Source organism: Rosa chinensis, chromosome 7 (assembly GCF_002994745.2).
Source record: "Rosa chinensis cultivar Old Blush chromosome 7, RchiOBHm-V2, whole genome shotgun sequence".
In the NCBI taxonomy this organism is placed as follows: domain Eukaryota; kingdom Viridiplantae; phylum Streptophyta; class Magnoliopsida; order Rosales; family Rosaceae; genus Rosa; species Rosa chinensis.
This window is the reverse complement of record NC_037094.1, coordinates 17,731,382-17,743,430: the sequence shown is the minus strand read 5'-3', so window position 1 is coordinate 17,743,430 and position 12,049 is coordinate 17,731,382. Positions and strand designations below refer to the sequence as shown.

The following is a 12,049-nucleotide window of genomic DNA, read 5'->3' as shown; positions in this document are numbered from 1 at the left end:
TATCACGTTATAGCAGTCAGACCCCGCAAGTCTAAGGTTTTGCACCTTAAAAGCCCGCAGACATCTGACAGTCGAGCCTTGTAATGACCTAAACTCTGTAGAAGTTAACACTTTCACCAATATCACATGGGTCCCACAAGACCCCAGTACTCACCAACATACCAATGAGTAGGGGTGGGTTCGGTTCGGTACCGGACATTCAAGACCAATACCATCTACCGTACCAAACATTCTTGGCACACAAAATAGGCTACCATTACCGGCCACGAAAGTCGGTATACCAACTTCTCGGTATCGGTTGGTTGGGCCTCCAACCAAGTTTAAGATTGGGCCAGCTTTCAGCTATGGCCCAACTGAAATTGTAAAGGCTCAAACCTGTCAGAAATTTCCAAACAAAGGCCCAACCATAATCAAATGAAAAATAAGCAAAAAACCTGTCATACATAACTTCAGTTCATCAATTCAGTTTATCTCATCAATCAATCATCACTTCATAGTTCATACAAATTATAATTCAATAATTCACAGTTCAATAATTCATCTCATCAATTCACAGTTCAATAATTAATCCCATCAATTCACAGTTCATCTCATCAATCATTCATCACTCAATGAAGAAAGCATTCTCGTAGTTTCTGCAATTTCAATCAATGAACAAGAAAGCTGAAAGCTCAAGATGTAGGCTGCGAGGGCAGCAAGGCAGTAGTTTGTGACTGTGTAGAGCTGGTATTGGTCATTGTTCCCGCCACTCCTTGATTAAAAGCATTCTCTGCAAAATAACAAAGAGGAGGTTAAAAACAATATCATGATTCATAAAATAAATAAGCAGAAAATATGAGTAGCTTACCCCTCTCAAGTTCCTCCAAAGTGTGGTACATTTCAAGGTCATCTTCAGTGGGATCTTTGTACAAATTTGGGGGGTCAGATTTTAACCAATCCGAAGTGCAAATAATGGCTTCCACCTGAACCAGAAGCACCTAAAGGTGGGAGTGTTTGACCTACGGGTGGTTGTCCTAAAGGGGAATGATCTAAAGCTGCAGTATTCGTCATATTAGGTGCAGAACTTATTGAAGGGCTAGAGCTACTAGCTTGACTGAGGTTAGCACTTTGAGTACCCATAGCTACAAAAAGATGAAGAAAGAAATGAAACAAACAAACATCTTAGTTCAGAAAACAGTTCACAAAAACATTAAACACAAAACAGAAAACAATAAGTTATTTCTTATTAATGTCAATAACACAATAAAACATTAAAACCAATAAACCATACCCTAAACAGAAAACAGAAAACAATAACACAATAAAACAGTTCACAAACCATAACATTTTCATTACCTAAACCTCTTGAAAATTAGTAATTACAGTAACAACTCTCAAGTCAAATACAAGTGATGAACATTCATACAGTCACTTTGCATAATATGAATTATACCTTCAGTTGTGCAGTCACTTTGCTTCTTAGTCCTCGTCCTCCTGTTCCTGCAAGCACAAATTGGTAAAGAAACTAAGAAACCATGAAACCCAGAATAAATTGGTATCTGAAACTAAGAAACTAAGAAAGAGTCCCAACTCACAGGTTTAGAACTCACATATACAAGAAATGAAACAAACAAACATCTTAGTTCAGAAAACAGTTCACAAAAACATTAAACAGAAAACAGAAAACAATAAGTTATTTCTTATTAATGTCAATAACACAATAAAACATTAAAACCATACCCTAAACAGAAAACAGAAAACAATAACACAGTTCACAAACCATAACATTTTCATTACCTAAACCTCTTGAAAATTAGTAATTACTGTAACAAACTCTCAAGTCAAATACAAATGATGAACATTCATAGTCACTTTGCATAATATGAATTATACCTTCAGTTGTGCAGTCACTTTGCTTCTTAGTCCTCGTCCTCCTGTTCCTGCAAGCACAAATTGGTAAAGAAACTAAGAAACCATGAAACCCAGAATAAATTGGTATCTGAAACTAAGAAACTAAGAAAGAGTCCCAACTCACAGGTTTAGAACTCACATATACAAGTAAAAAATCAAGATTCCACTTCAAAGAGACTGATTCCACTTGAGATTAAGTGATTAACTGCAGCAAGATGCAAAAAAGTAAAACCATTACAATTTTGAGATTACTCAGTCTAGAATCGAAAGATTAACCAAAGAGAAAACTCAAATCTACCAAAAATTGATACGAGAGAGAAAACTCACCGGCCGTAGGCCATGAATCGAATGAATTGATACGAGATTTCTGGGTTTGAAGATTTGAATCGAAACGAACTTCAAAGAAGAGGTCGAGAGGCGAAGAGTTCTGGGTTAGAATCTAATCGAACTTCGGCCGTAGGCCATGAATCTCTGATTAGATATGAGATTTTCTGGGTTTGAAGCTTTGAATCGAATCAAACTTCAAGCCGTCGATGCCTCGAATCGAATCGAACTTCAAGCCGTCGATGCCTCGAATCGAATCGAAGAGTTCTAGGTTTGAAGCTTTGAATTGAATCGAACTTCAAGCCGTCGATGCCTCGAATCGAATCGAAGAGTTCTGGGTTTAAAGCTTTGAATCGAATCGAACTTCAAGCCTTCGAGGCCTAGAATGAAATCGAAGAGTTCTGTGTTTGAATTGAATAGAGAGGAGGAGAGGGTTTGAGTGATTGAGTCTGAGAGAAAGGGCTCGGTTCGAGCCTCAAGCCTTCGAGAGTTCGAGTCCTCGAGGAGTCGAGGGGCTGAGCGGCTGAGGAGTGAGTAGGGAATGGGAACTGGATTAGGTTCTGTACTCTCAGTTAGGGTTTGGACAGTTCAAGTCTAATCAACGGTTGTGATAAGATTTGAAATCAAATTATTAATGATAAACGGTTCAGATCAATAGGTATAAAATATATTTAAAATAAATCAATAATATATATAATATACGATACGGTACGGTATACCGTATTTATTTGAAAATCAGTACCAGTACCGTACCAATATCTTGAAATCGGTTCGGTACTACCGTACCAATATCTCGGTAACCAACTATGTCGGTTACCAACATTGTTGGTTCGGGTGGTAATCGGTTGGTTGGTTTGGATCGGTATAATTGGCCAGCCCTACCAATGAGGGACTTGTGAATGTTGGGGCATTCTGGTCCGTCCAAAGATTTCGAAAACTTCTGCTGAAGTGGTAAACTGAAAAACACGCGCCTAAATCCTCTGCCTTCCTCGCCGCCCATTTCATCTCGAGTACAATTTCACCATAGCTGCTTTTCCTTCCAACCTTGACTAAACCAAACCCAAGATTCAGTTTCGTGTCAATTCTGGGGTTGTTTATGTCAGCTGGGTATTATTTACAGAGGACTCGGTCCATTCTTCGATCCAAAAGGAGATTAAAGATAAGCAAACTTTTCCTAGTTGTATATTCTTTGCATATTTTTCATTGAATTTTTTTTTATTACTTCCACTTGTTTCCTGTCTAATACTTCAAAATGCTGCTACTGGGTCTTCGCCTTCGTCTTCGTCTTCTATTGCAAGTCAACTCCGAAAATAACAGGCTTCTTTTGCTTTCTTTCAATGAATTAATGGTTTCAAGCTTAGCATCTTTCACATATTCAATACCCATTACATTTTTGGTGCCTCTGCTCAAACCCATCATTTCTGTTTTGGCCAATTCTTTCTGGTTTTCCAGAATTCCACCATATCTGTTCGCCCATTTGGCAACTTTACTCTCTTTGGTGTTGAGCACCAACATATTTTGGGGTCTATGTGAACTGGGTTTTTGCACATACCCCAAAAGTTTTGGCCTTCCATTGGATTCTGAGTTTGTTTCATTGAAGAGGTGAGAGATATTCTTTGATGGCTAATCTTGGATATAAGGAATCGTTGTCATTTGGAGGCTCTGGCCATGCGCAGGGTCAACAAGTTGTGCCATTTGAGAGTGGAGCCCTGAGGCTTTTGCTACACGGGTCCCTAGTTATATGTGTCAAGGAGGCCAAGAATCTTCCTGATATGGATGGTTTGCATAAGCATATGGGGCGTGTGATTTCCAAGTTGCCTGGAAGAAGTAGCAAAAAGACAACCAGTGCTCCATATGTTACAATTGCACTATCAGGTGCTGTAGTTGGGAGGACCTTTGTGATTAGTAATAGTCAGAACCCTGTCTGGAATCAACATTTTGATGTTCCGGTTGCGCACTATGCTTCTGAAGTGCATTTTGTTGTGAAGCATACTGATGTGGTGGGATCCCAGACTATAGGTTCTGTGGGAATCCCAGTTGAAGAATTATACTCTGGCGTAAAAATTGAGGGAACCTTCCCTATCCTTAACTCTACTGGTCATATCTGTATGCCTGGAGTTGTTTTGAGCTTATCAATTCAGTATACCTCAATTCAAAAGATGACCTTTTGCAATTGTGGAGTAGGTTCAGATCCTGATCATCAAGGGGTCCCTGGTACTTACTTTCCTCTTAGGAAAGGCGGTAAAGTAACTCTCTATCAAGATGCCCATGTTCCTGATGGTTGCCTTCCCAATTTTGAGCTTGATGGCGGTCTTGAGTATGAGCATGGAAATTGTTGGCAAGACATATTTGATGCAATAAGTAAGGCCCGTCACTTGATATACATTACCGGGTGGTCATTGTGCCACAAAGTTACATTGGTTCGGGATAATCATGGTGCATCAGATTGCACATTAGGGGATCTTCTTAAGACCAAGTCACAGGAAGGTGTGAGAGTGCTGCTTCTTGTTTGGGATGATCCAACTTCAAGGAATATCATGGGATCTATAAAGGTAAAGCCTAACATTATTTTAGTATATTAATTACTTGAATGAACAAGTTACTATTGGTAATTGTTGAGTCTGTCTAAAATCAAAAATGTTCCTTTGCTTATCTGATAAGTTGCTGTCTTAGGGTCAACTAGTACTGATTTGTGCTTATAGCTATGGAAAAGCTGTCCTGATTAGCTGCAAAGGAGCAGAGAAAAGGTGAAATTGAGTTTGACGTTTTACTGAGTGAAGCTATGAGCTAATTTTGACCCAAAAAAAAAAAAAAGTTTTATAATAGAAGTCAAAGTGATGCTTATGTACTTGTATTCTGCAGTCATGTTTCCTTTGGAGTTTGTATTTTCTTCCTATTATTTTCCTTGTAATGTATTGTGACAGAAAGGCTATGTATTTCATTCGGCTGACCTGAGTATCGCTTAATTTAATACACGAAAAGATTTATCTTTTCTTTATCAATTGGAGTGTTTGTTTGTCGCTTAATGATTTGTAACTTCTGAAATCAGCATTCAATATTTCTTATTTCACCAGATATTCATTGATTCTATGATGTGTAGGGAGGACTCATGCATACCAATGATGAGGAACTTCGGCGTTTCTTCAAAAACTCTTCAGTCCAAGTGCTTCTTTGCCCTCGATCTGCTGGAGAGGGTACCTGGGCCAAAAAGCAGGTTTGGTAGAAAGTCTTTCATTGTTCTTATTTCTTACAGTGTGGTGCTTAAAACATCTATGTACTTAACTTACATTCTAACAGTATTAAATGATCCTGGTATAGCAAAACCAGAAGAAAATGAAATAAAATATTGAAAGTCCAAAGTTCCCGATGTTGATTCAAAAACAAAGTGTATGCTAGGAGGATTAAATACAATGTCAACCAATGCAGAATTCAACAATGAGAAATATTGAGTGACCCCCGAATAGGATCAAATGAACTTGATTCACATATCTTAAGTTCCTAACAAATTGATTTGATCCATACCACAACATATCATCTACAAATTGATTTGGTTGTAGGGAGCATTTGTTATGTTTATCCTCATATAATAAAGAGTATTTGTTGTCAAAAGCAAAATCTCTGTGTTGAAGACTAGAATAACATTACTACTCCAATCTTTTGGATGACTAAGATTCAGATTTTTCGGTTGAGATATTTTGACATGTGGGTAGTATTGTTGATTTCAGAAGTAAGAACTGACCTTTCATATGGCTGACCTGCTTTAGGTGTAGATTAAGTTGGTCTGTGAAGTAACATGTGCTACTATGTTTTTTGTTTTCTGGATAGCATGTGCGAAAAATTTCTCTTTTGCACAAGTCCTAGGTCTCTGTACTACTTGGTAAAACTCTGGGGACATGTACGTTATGCAACTCAGATCTGGTTTATCTTTCCCTGTACTGTTAACATAAAAAGAAACTCATTAGTTGCCTTCTCATGCATAAATTTCTGAATAGTGCTTGCTTTGAACCGCCCGATATTTGAATTTGTTTACACTTTATAGGAAGCAGGAATAATCTATACCCATCATCAGAAAACTGTGCTTGTGGATGCTGATGCTGGCCAATATAAAAGAAAGATCATTGCTTTTATTGGAGGCCTTGATTTATGTCTGGGACGTTATGATACTCCAGAGCATCCTATCTTTAGGACTTTACAAACAGTGCACAAGGATGACAATCATAACCCCACTTTCTCGGTAACCATTATATTAAGTTTCTACTATGTTGTGGTGCACAAATGTGCTGTTCTTTATCTGAGAAGTGTTCTGTTCTTGGTTATGCAGTCTAATTAGACAAAGGCTCATGTATTTCTGTACTCAATAAGTGCTAGAAAATTTTCTGATTTCGAAAACCACACAAGCACCTAAGCAGTTTCCAGGATTCGATGCTTAACATTACTTGTCATGCATTGTATCTCAATGCTGAGTACATCCATCACTGGATGATATGCACAAAATACAGTTTTGAGAATTTAGAATCCCTTCTCTGTATAAAACGTGAAGAAGAAAACTTTCTAGGAGTTTTTTTTTTTTTTTTTTTTGCAAAATGTTTATCACCCTTATGCGATCCTTTATGAAGCATCTAATACATCTTTGCTGTTTGCTCATCTAATGGCTGATCAGCAGATTTCTCATGAAAATATGAGTGATGACCTTGATGTTGGATCTCTAAAGTAATAAACATAATCATAAAGATTTCTTTTCATTTTCACCTTTTAACCCGCTTGTTTTTGAAACATAAACAGAAACCCGTTATTGGGTGTCCAAGGGAGCCATGGCATGATTTGCACAGTAAAATTGATGGTCCAGCTGCTTATGACATCCTCACCAATTTTGAGCAGCGTTGGGGGATGGCTTCAAAACCACATGGTCTTCACAAACTAAAAGAACGAGGTCTTCAAAAACTGAAAGTACGAGGGCTTCATAAACTAGAAACACAAGATGATGGTGATGATGATGCATTGCTTAAGACAGAGAAAATTCCAGACCTTATTGGGATGACAGAAGTTTCTTGCTTGAGTGAGGATGATAAAGAAGCTTGGGATGTTCAGGTATGCTTGATGTCAATCACCTATTGTCCCAGGTTTTTTTATTGATTTTATTTGCATAGTTATTTGTTGACCATTCATGAACAATTGTAGGTATTCCGTTCAATTGATTCAAATTCAGCAAAAGGATTCCCTGAAGACCCCAAAGATGCAACTAGAGTGGTAAGAGAAACTTTGTTTTCAGATTGCACATTGATAAGTTATCTCACATACTTTATGCTAATAGATCACCATCTCTGTCTGCTGTATCAGAACCTGGTTTGTGGGAAAAATGTGCTGATAGACATGAGCATATGTGAAAGCAATACGTGCAGCTCAACATTTTATTTACATAGAGAACCAGTACTTTCTTGGATCATCATATAATTGGAACTTATACAATGATTTAGGTGAGAACTGTAACCTTTGCACCGGCTATTTGGTAAATGAACTAGAGGTGGTTCATCAAACGTGTCAATGTTCTCTTTCTTGTTTCATGTAGTGTCATGCACACCTCATTACTTTTCATCAAGTTGTTGGTTTCTTCACTTATGACGTTGTTCTGATTTGTGATTTGAGTTTTATAACTAGTACAGAGCCAAAGACTAAATTCTTAGTCAGAGTCGGTTGTTTTATATATTATATTCAGAAATGCATATAATGAGCTCAGATGGCTTCTTTTAGATTAGATGATGAACGTTTGGTTTAATTAGGCTCAAGAGAATAGGATTGGTGGTCAGAAACATTGTCATTTTAGTATATTCGGGATCAGGATGTGGTGTCTTCAACTTTGAGCATGAATTTAATTTTTTGTTAATGTTTTTACTCTTTCTTGGTTAAAGTGTTCCAAGAAGGAAAAAAGGAGACGAACTATACTAAATACTTGTATAAAGTATGCTTACTTCTATCATCCTCGAGATCTCAGCAATGATGCCTTTATCTGCAGGTGCAAACAATCTGATACCAATGGAAATTGCTCTGAAAATTGTAAATAAAATCAAAGCAAATGAGAGGTTTTCTGTGTATATTATTATCCCCATGTGGCCAGAAGGTGATCCGACAAGTGTTCCTCTACAACGAATTCTCCTTTGGCAGGTAATTAGTTACAATTTATACATCCAATTGTACGTAGCTTAAGGAATTGTTCTTGGCTTGAGACTCGTTAGAATTCACCATGTCATAAAAAGCTTTTGGGCTTAATTATACTCGAACAGAACAAAAATCGTTTTTGCTATTCTGTAGCTAGCTATTTCTATTTTGTCCTTATGAAGCATGTGTCATATTCCAAATTTAGTTCAACTTATCATAAGTACATCAAATTTTATTTTTTAGCAATTTGTATTGATTATTATTCAGTTTGATTGTCATCAATCACAATAATAATGTGGCACAACTCCTGGCCTTATGGGGTGCATATTTTTCACCTGGTGTTAACCTTTTGTTACTGCAGCATAAAACAATGCAAATGATGTATGAAATGATTTACAAGGCTCTAAAGGAGGTTGGACTTGAAAACACGTACTGTCCACAAGACTATTTGAATTTCTTTTGCCTTGGGAATCGTGAGACACTAAGTGGAGAAGACAATTCTGCTCCAAATAATTTAAGTGAAGCAAACACTCCTCAAGTATGTTACCTTGTTTTTCTCTTGAGCAGATTTTTCTCTCTATTCCAGAAGCTAATACACTTAAAACTGTTTCTTTGGTTCACTAGGCACTCACCCTGAAGAATCGGCGGTTTATGATTTATGTTCATTCTAAAGGAATGATAGTGGACGATGAATATGTTATACTAGGATCTGCAAATATCAATCAGCGATCCATGGAAGGTCCCCGAGATACTGAAATAGCAATGGGGGCTTATCAGCCTCATCATACTTGGACAAGAAAACTCTCTAGTCCACATGGAAAGGTAATCCCTAACAAGTGAAAACATGTGTGTGTGTCTGTGATAGCTGAGAAAAGTTTCTTGCACATGATGAAACTACATACCATTCTTCAGAAGATTTTCAACCAAATATAGCCAATTAGAGGCTTAGAGCATTCAACTTTGTTCAAAATTGATTGTGAATTTGTGTTCAGCAGCAGCAAGCAATAGCTGAGAGATTGCTTTCTTCTTTACTGATGCTTGAGATGTCTGAAAATTATCTTGTTTTTTCTTCAAGTAAAAGTACGTTTGGTGCTAAGTTTTCTAGGTTTGTATCAAGGTATCATAATGATTTCTCGTTGCAAGTTTAACCCTGCAACACCAAAATGAATTACTGTAATGCATTTAGGTCCTCAGATTACAGACTTGAATGTCATTTGTGAATGACAGGCTACAAAAATGTGATAATCTGCTATAACCTATGTGTGATTGCAGGTATATGGTTATAGAATGCCAATAACTATAATGCATTTAGCTCCTCGGATAACTTGGATGTCATCTTTAGATGACAGGCTACAAGAAACTAATGTGATGCTTTGCTATAACCTATGTGTGAATGCAGGTATATGGATATAGAATGTCACTGTGGGCAGAGCATATAGGACTTGTCGAAGAATGTTTCAAGCAGCCAGAGAGTCTTGAATGTGTCCGAAGGGTAAGGTCTTTGAGTGAGCAGAACTGGAGTCAATACGTAGCCAATGAAGTCACAGAAATGAAGGGTCACCTCCTCAAGTATCCGGTTAAAGTTGGTCCAACTGGCGAGGTGGAGCCTCTTCCAAGCTGTGCAGCATTTCCAGATGTCGGTGGCTACATACTGGGGAGTCTCGGCGACATAGGGAAGAGTCTAGGGATCGGTAGTATTAATGGGAGGGGAATATCATTCAGGGCCATGCAAGAAAATCTCACCATCTGATTCTCATTGAATTACTTTTTAACTTTCCTTCTTTGAATGATGTTGCTAACTTGCTATGTAATGAACTAGAGAAATTTCATTCACCATTAAATTGAGCTTGAAATTTTGTACAATTTAAGAAAGAAAATAAAACCTCTAAATCCCTAACTGTGATCACTGACCACTATCTAAACGCCGAACTCTAACCCTAACTTTGGTCTTGGATCTCCCGAAGCACTGCTTCATATTCATCAACCGGCAGTCCAACTTGGTTCTTGACGGTGACCATGACGTCAAGCTTCTCCCGCCGCAATCCTGTTCGGAAAGCTCCATCAACGACGCGTCGTATTTGGTGCACCATCTCGTCAACCTCCTCAAACTTCGCCCCGCCGTAAAGGACACGGCCAACTTTGGTAACCATCTCATCAACGATGCCGATGTCGTCCTCGTCCACGACGGTGAACAGCCGGTACTCGAGATCTTTGAATCTTTCCGTTCGGAAATCGAGGTCGACTACCGGTCTTGACCGGTCGTCAGAGCAGTAGCACTTTTTGAAGACGTTCCAGATAAACGAGACGCTCATCTGACGATCGTCTCGGAGTTTCCTTTTCCGGCTGGATTCTGCTCCAGCGGAGTCTTTATCGCTGGCGACTTCGGAGACGAAGATGTGGTAAACGAAATCGAGACTCGAAGACTGCATCAGGGAAGAACTGCAGAGCGTGAAAATGTAAGGAGCCTTCTATAGGCGTTGGATGTCGGTGCCCTACAATTTCCTTTACCCTGTAGGAATAGGAAATGCTTCCTTTTCTTCTGACAAAAAGAGAGAGAAGGAAATGCTCCTTTTTCCTTACACCAATAGGAGACATTTTTAAAATTCATATTTGGCAGGTTGTGTAAGACAGAATTTGAATATTAATATAATTCATATTAAGAGTGAAAACTTATTGTTAATTACAGAACAAGTAACTAGAGAACAAATATGAATCCTAATCCTTATTTAATTGTATTTGTGTTGTGAGTCACACAAATATGATAGGAGATCTAAATGGCTTGGAAACCAAGCAATTAGTATCAGATAAACTTATAGTAATACAGTTTTGATAGAATTAAGAAGCCTTTTATGGGAAGGACTTTATCGGATTGATCAATATAAATACAAGGTCCTTAAGACCTCCCCAACGACGAGCATTCAGAATATCTTGCCCCATAGATAAGTTTGCTTACTCGAGAGGATCTCAGAAGATTTTGTTTGGCTGCAATGGCTTTCTCCTTACAGGCTGGTGTGTGCCACAGTTTGGCATATGTTATATGTTGATGTTATATGTGTATGTTGTTTTGAATGGTTAAAAATATATCTTGCTGTGTTTATTAATTGTGCAATATAATATGATCTTCAGTATTTCAGTTAACAATTGGTATCAGAGCTTAGGGATTGCATGATAATAAACCAGATTAAGAATTATGAAATCCTTGCGGTATTGCTTTTGATCATTCGGCTAAAGTCAAAGGTTTTTGCAACTGGGCCAAACCTTTTTCTAATACAGCCTGCTTTTCTTTTATTATGAGCCAAACCCGATATTGACCATTAAGCCCAAAAATGCATAAGCACAATTCAGCAAACCCCAAAACTAACCGTTTTGCTGCAAACGGTCATTCCTCCTTAATTTCCAGATTTGGGGTTTAGGGTTCTTATAAAGAAATTGTCGATTCTACTGAAATTTGATGTACCTGATTGCAATTACTTCTAGACGGTGAATATGTATGTAATTCGAACTCTTCTATATATGTTTTGGCATGATTGAGTCCTTTTGCAGCGCGGGAGCGTCCGAGTAAGTTCTCGTTTTGAAAAACTTGATTTTACATATCTGGAATTATGGTAGTACAAGAACCTTAGTTTGCATTCCCGGAGTGCACCTAGGCTAGAGTAGATAGCGACCAGATGAAATTCAATTT

The 12,049-nt window shown here is 38.0% G+C and overlaps 1 long non-coding RNA gene and 1 pseudogene across 1 annotated transcript; one reads left to right on the top strand and one right to left on the bottom strand.

The window, feature by feature from the left end:
* Window positions 1-515: 515 nt before the first annotated feature.
* Window positions 516-2,349, bottom strand: LOC112179831. Its single transcript, XR_002927927.2, has 7 exons — window positions 2,218-2,349; window positions 2,030-2,095; window positions 1,873-1,919; window positions 1,433-1,479; window positions 1,336-1,341; window positions 848-889; window positions 516-769 (listed from the first exon to the last, which is right to left on the bottom strand). It is a non-coding gene; the product is annotated as an uncharacterized LOC112179831 (long non-coding RNA).
* Window positions 2,350-3,245: 896 nt separating this feature from the next.
* LOC112179828 lies at window positions 3,246-10,230 on the top strand (annotated as a pseudogene).
* The last annotated feature ends 1,819 nt before the right edge of the window (window positions 10,231-12,049 follow it).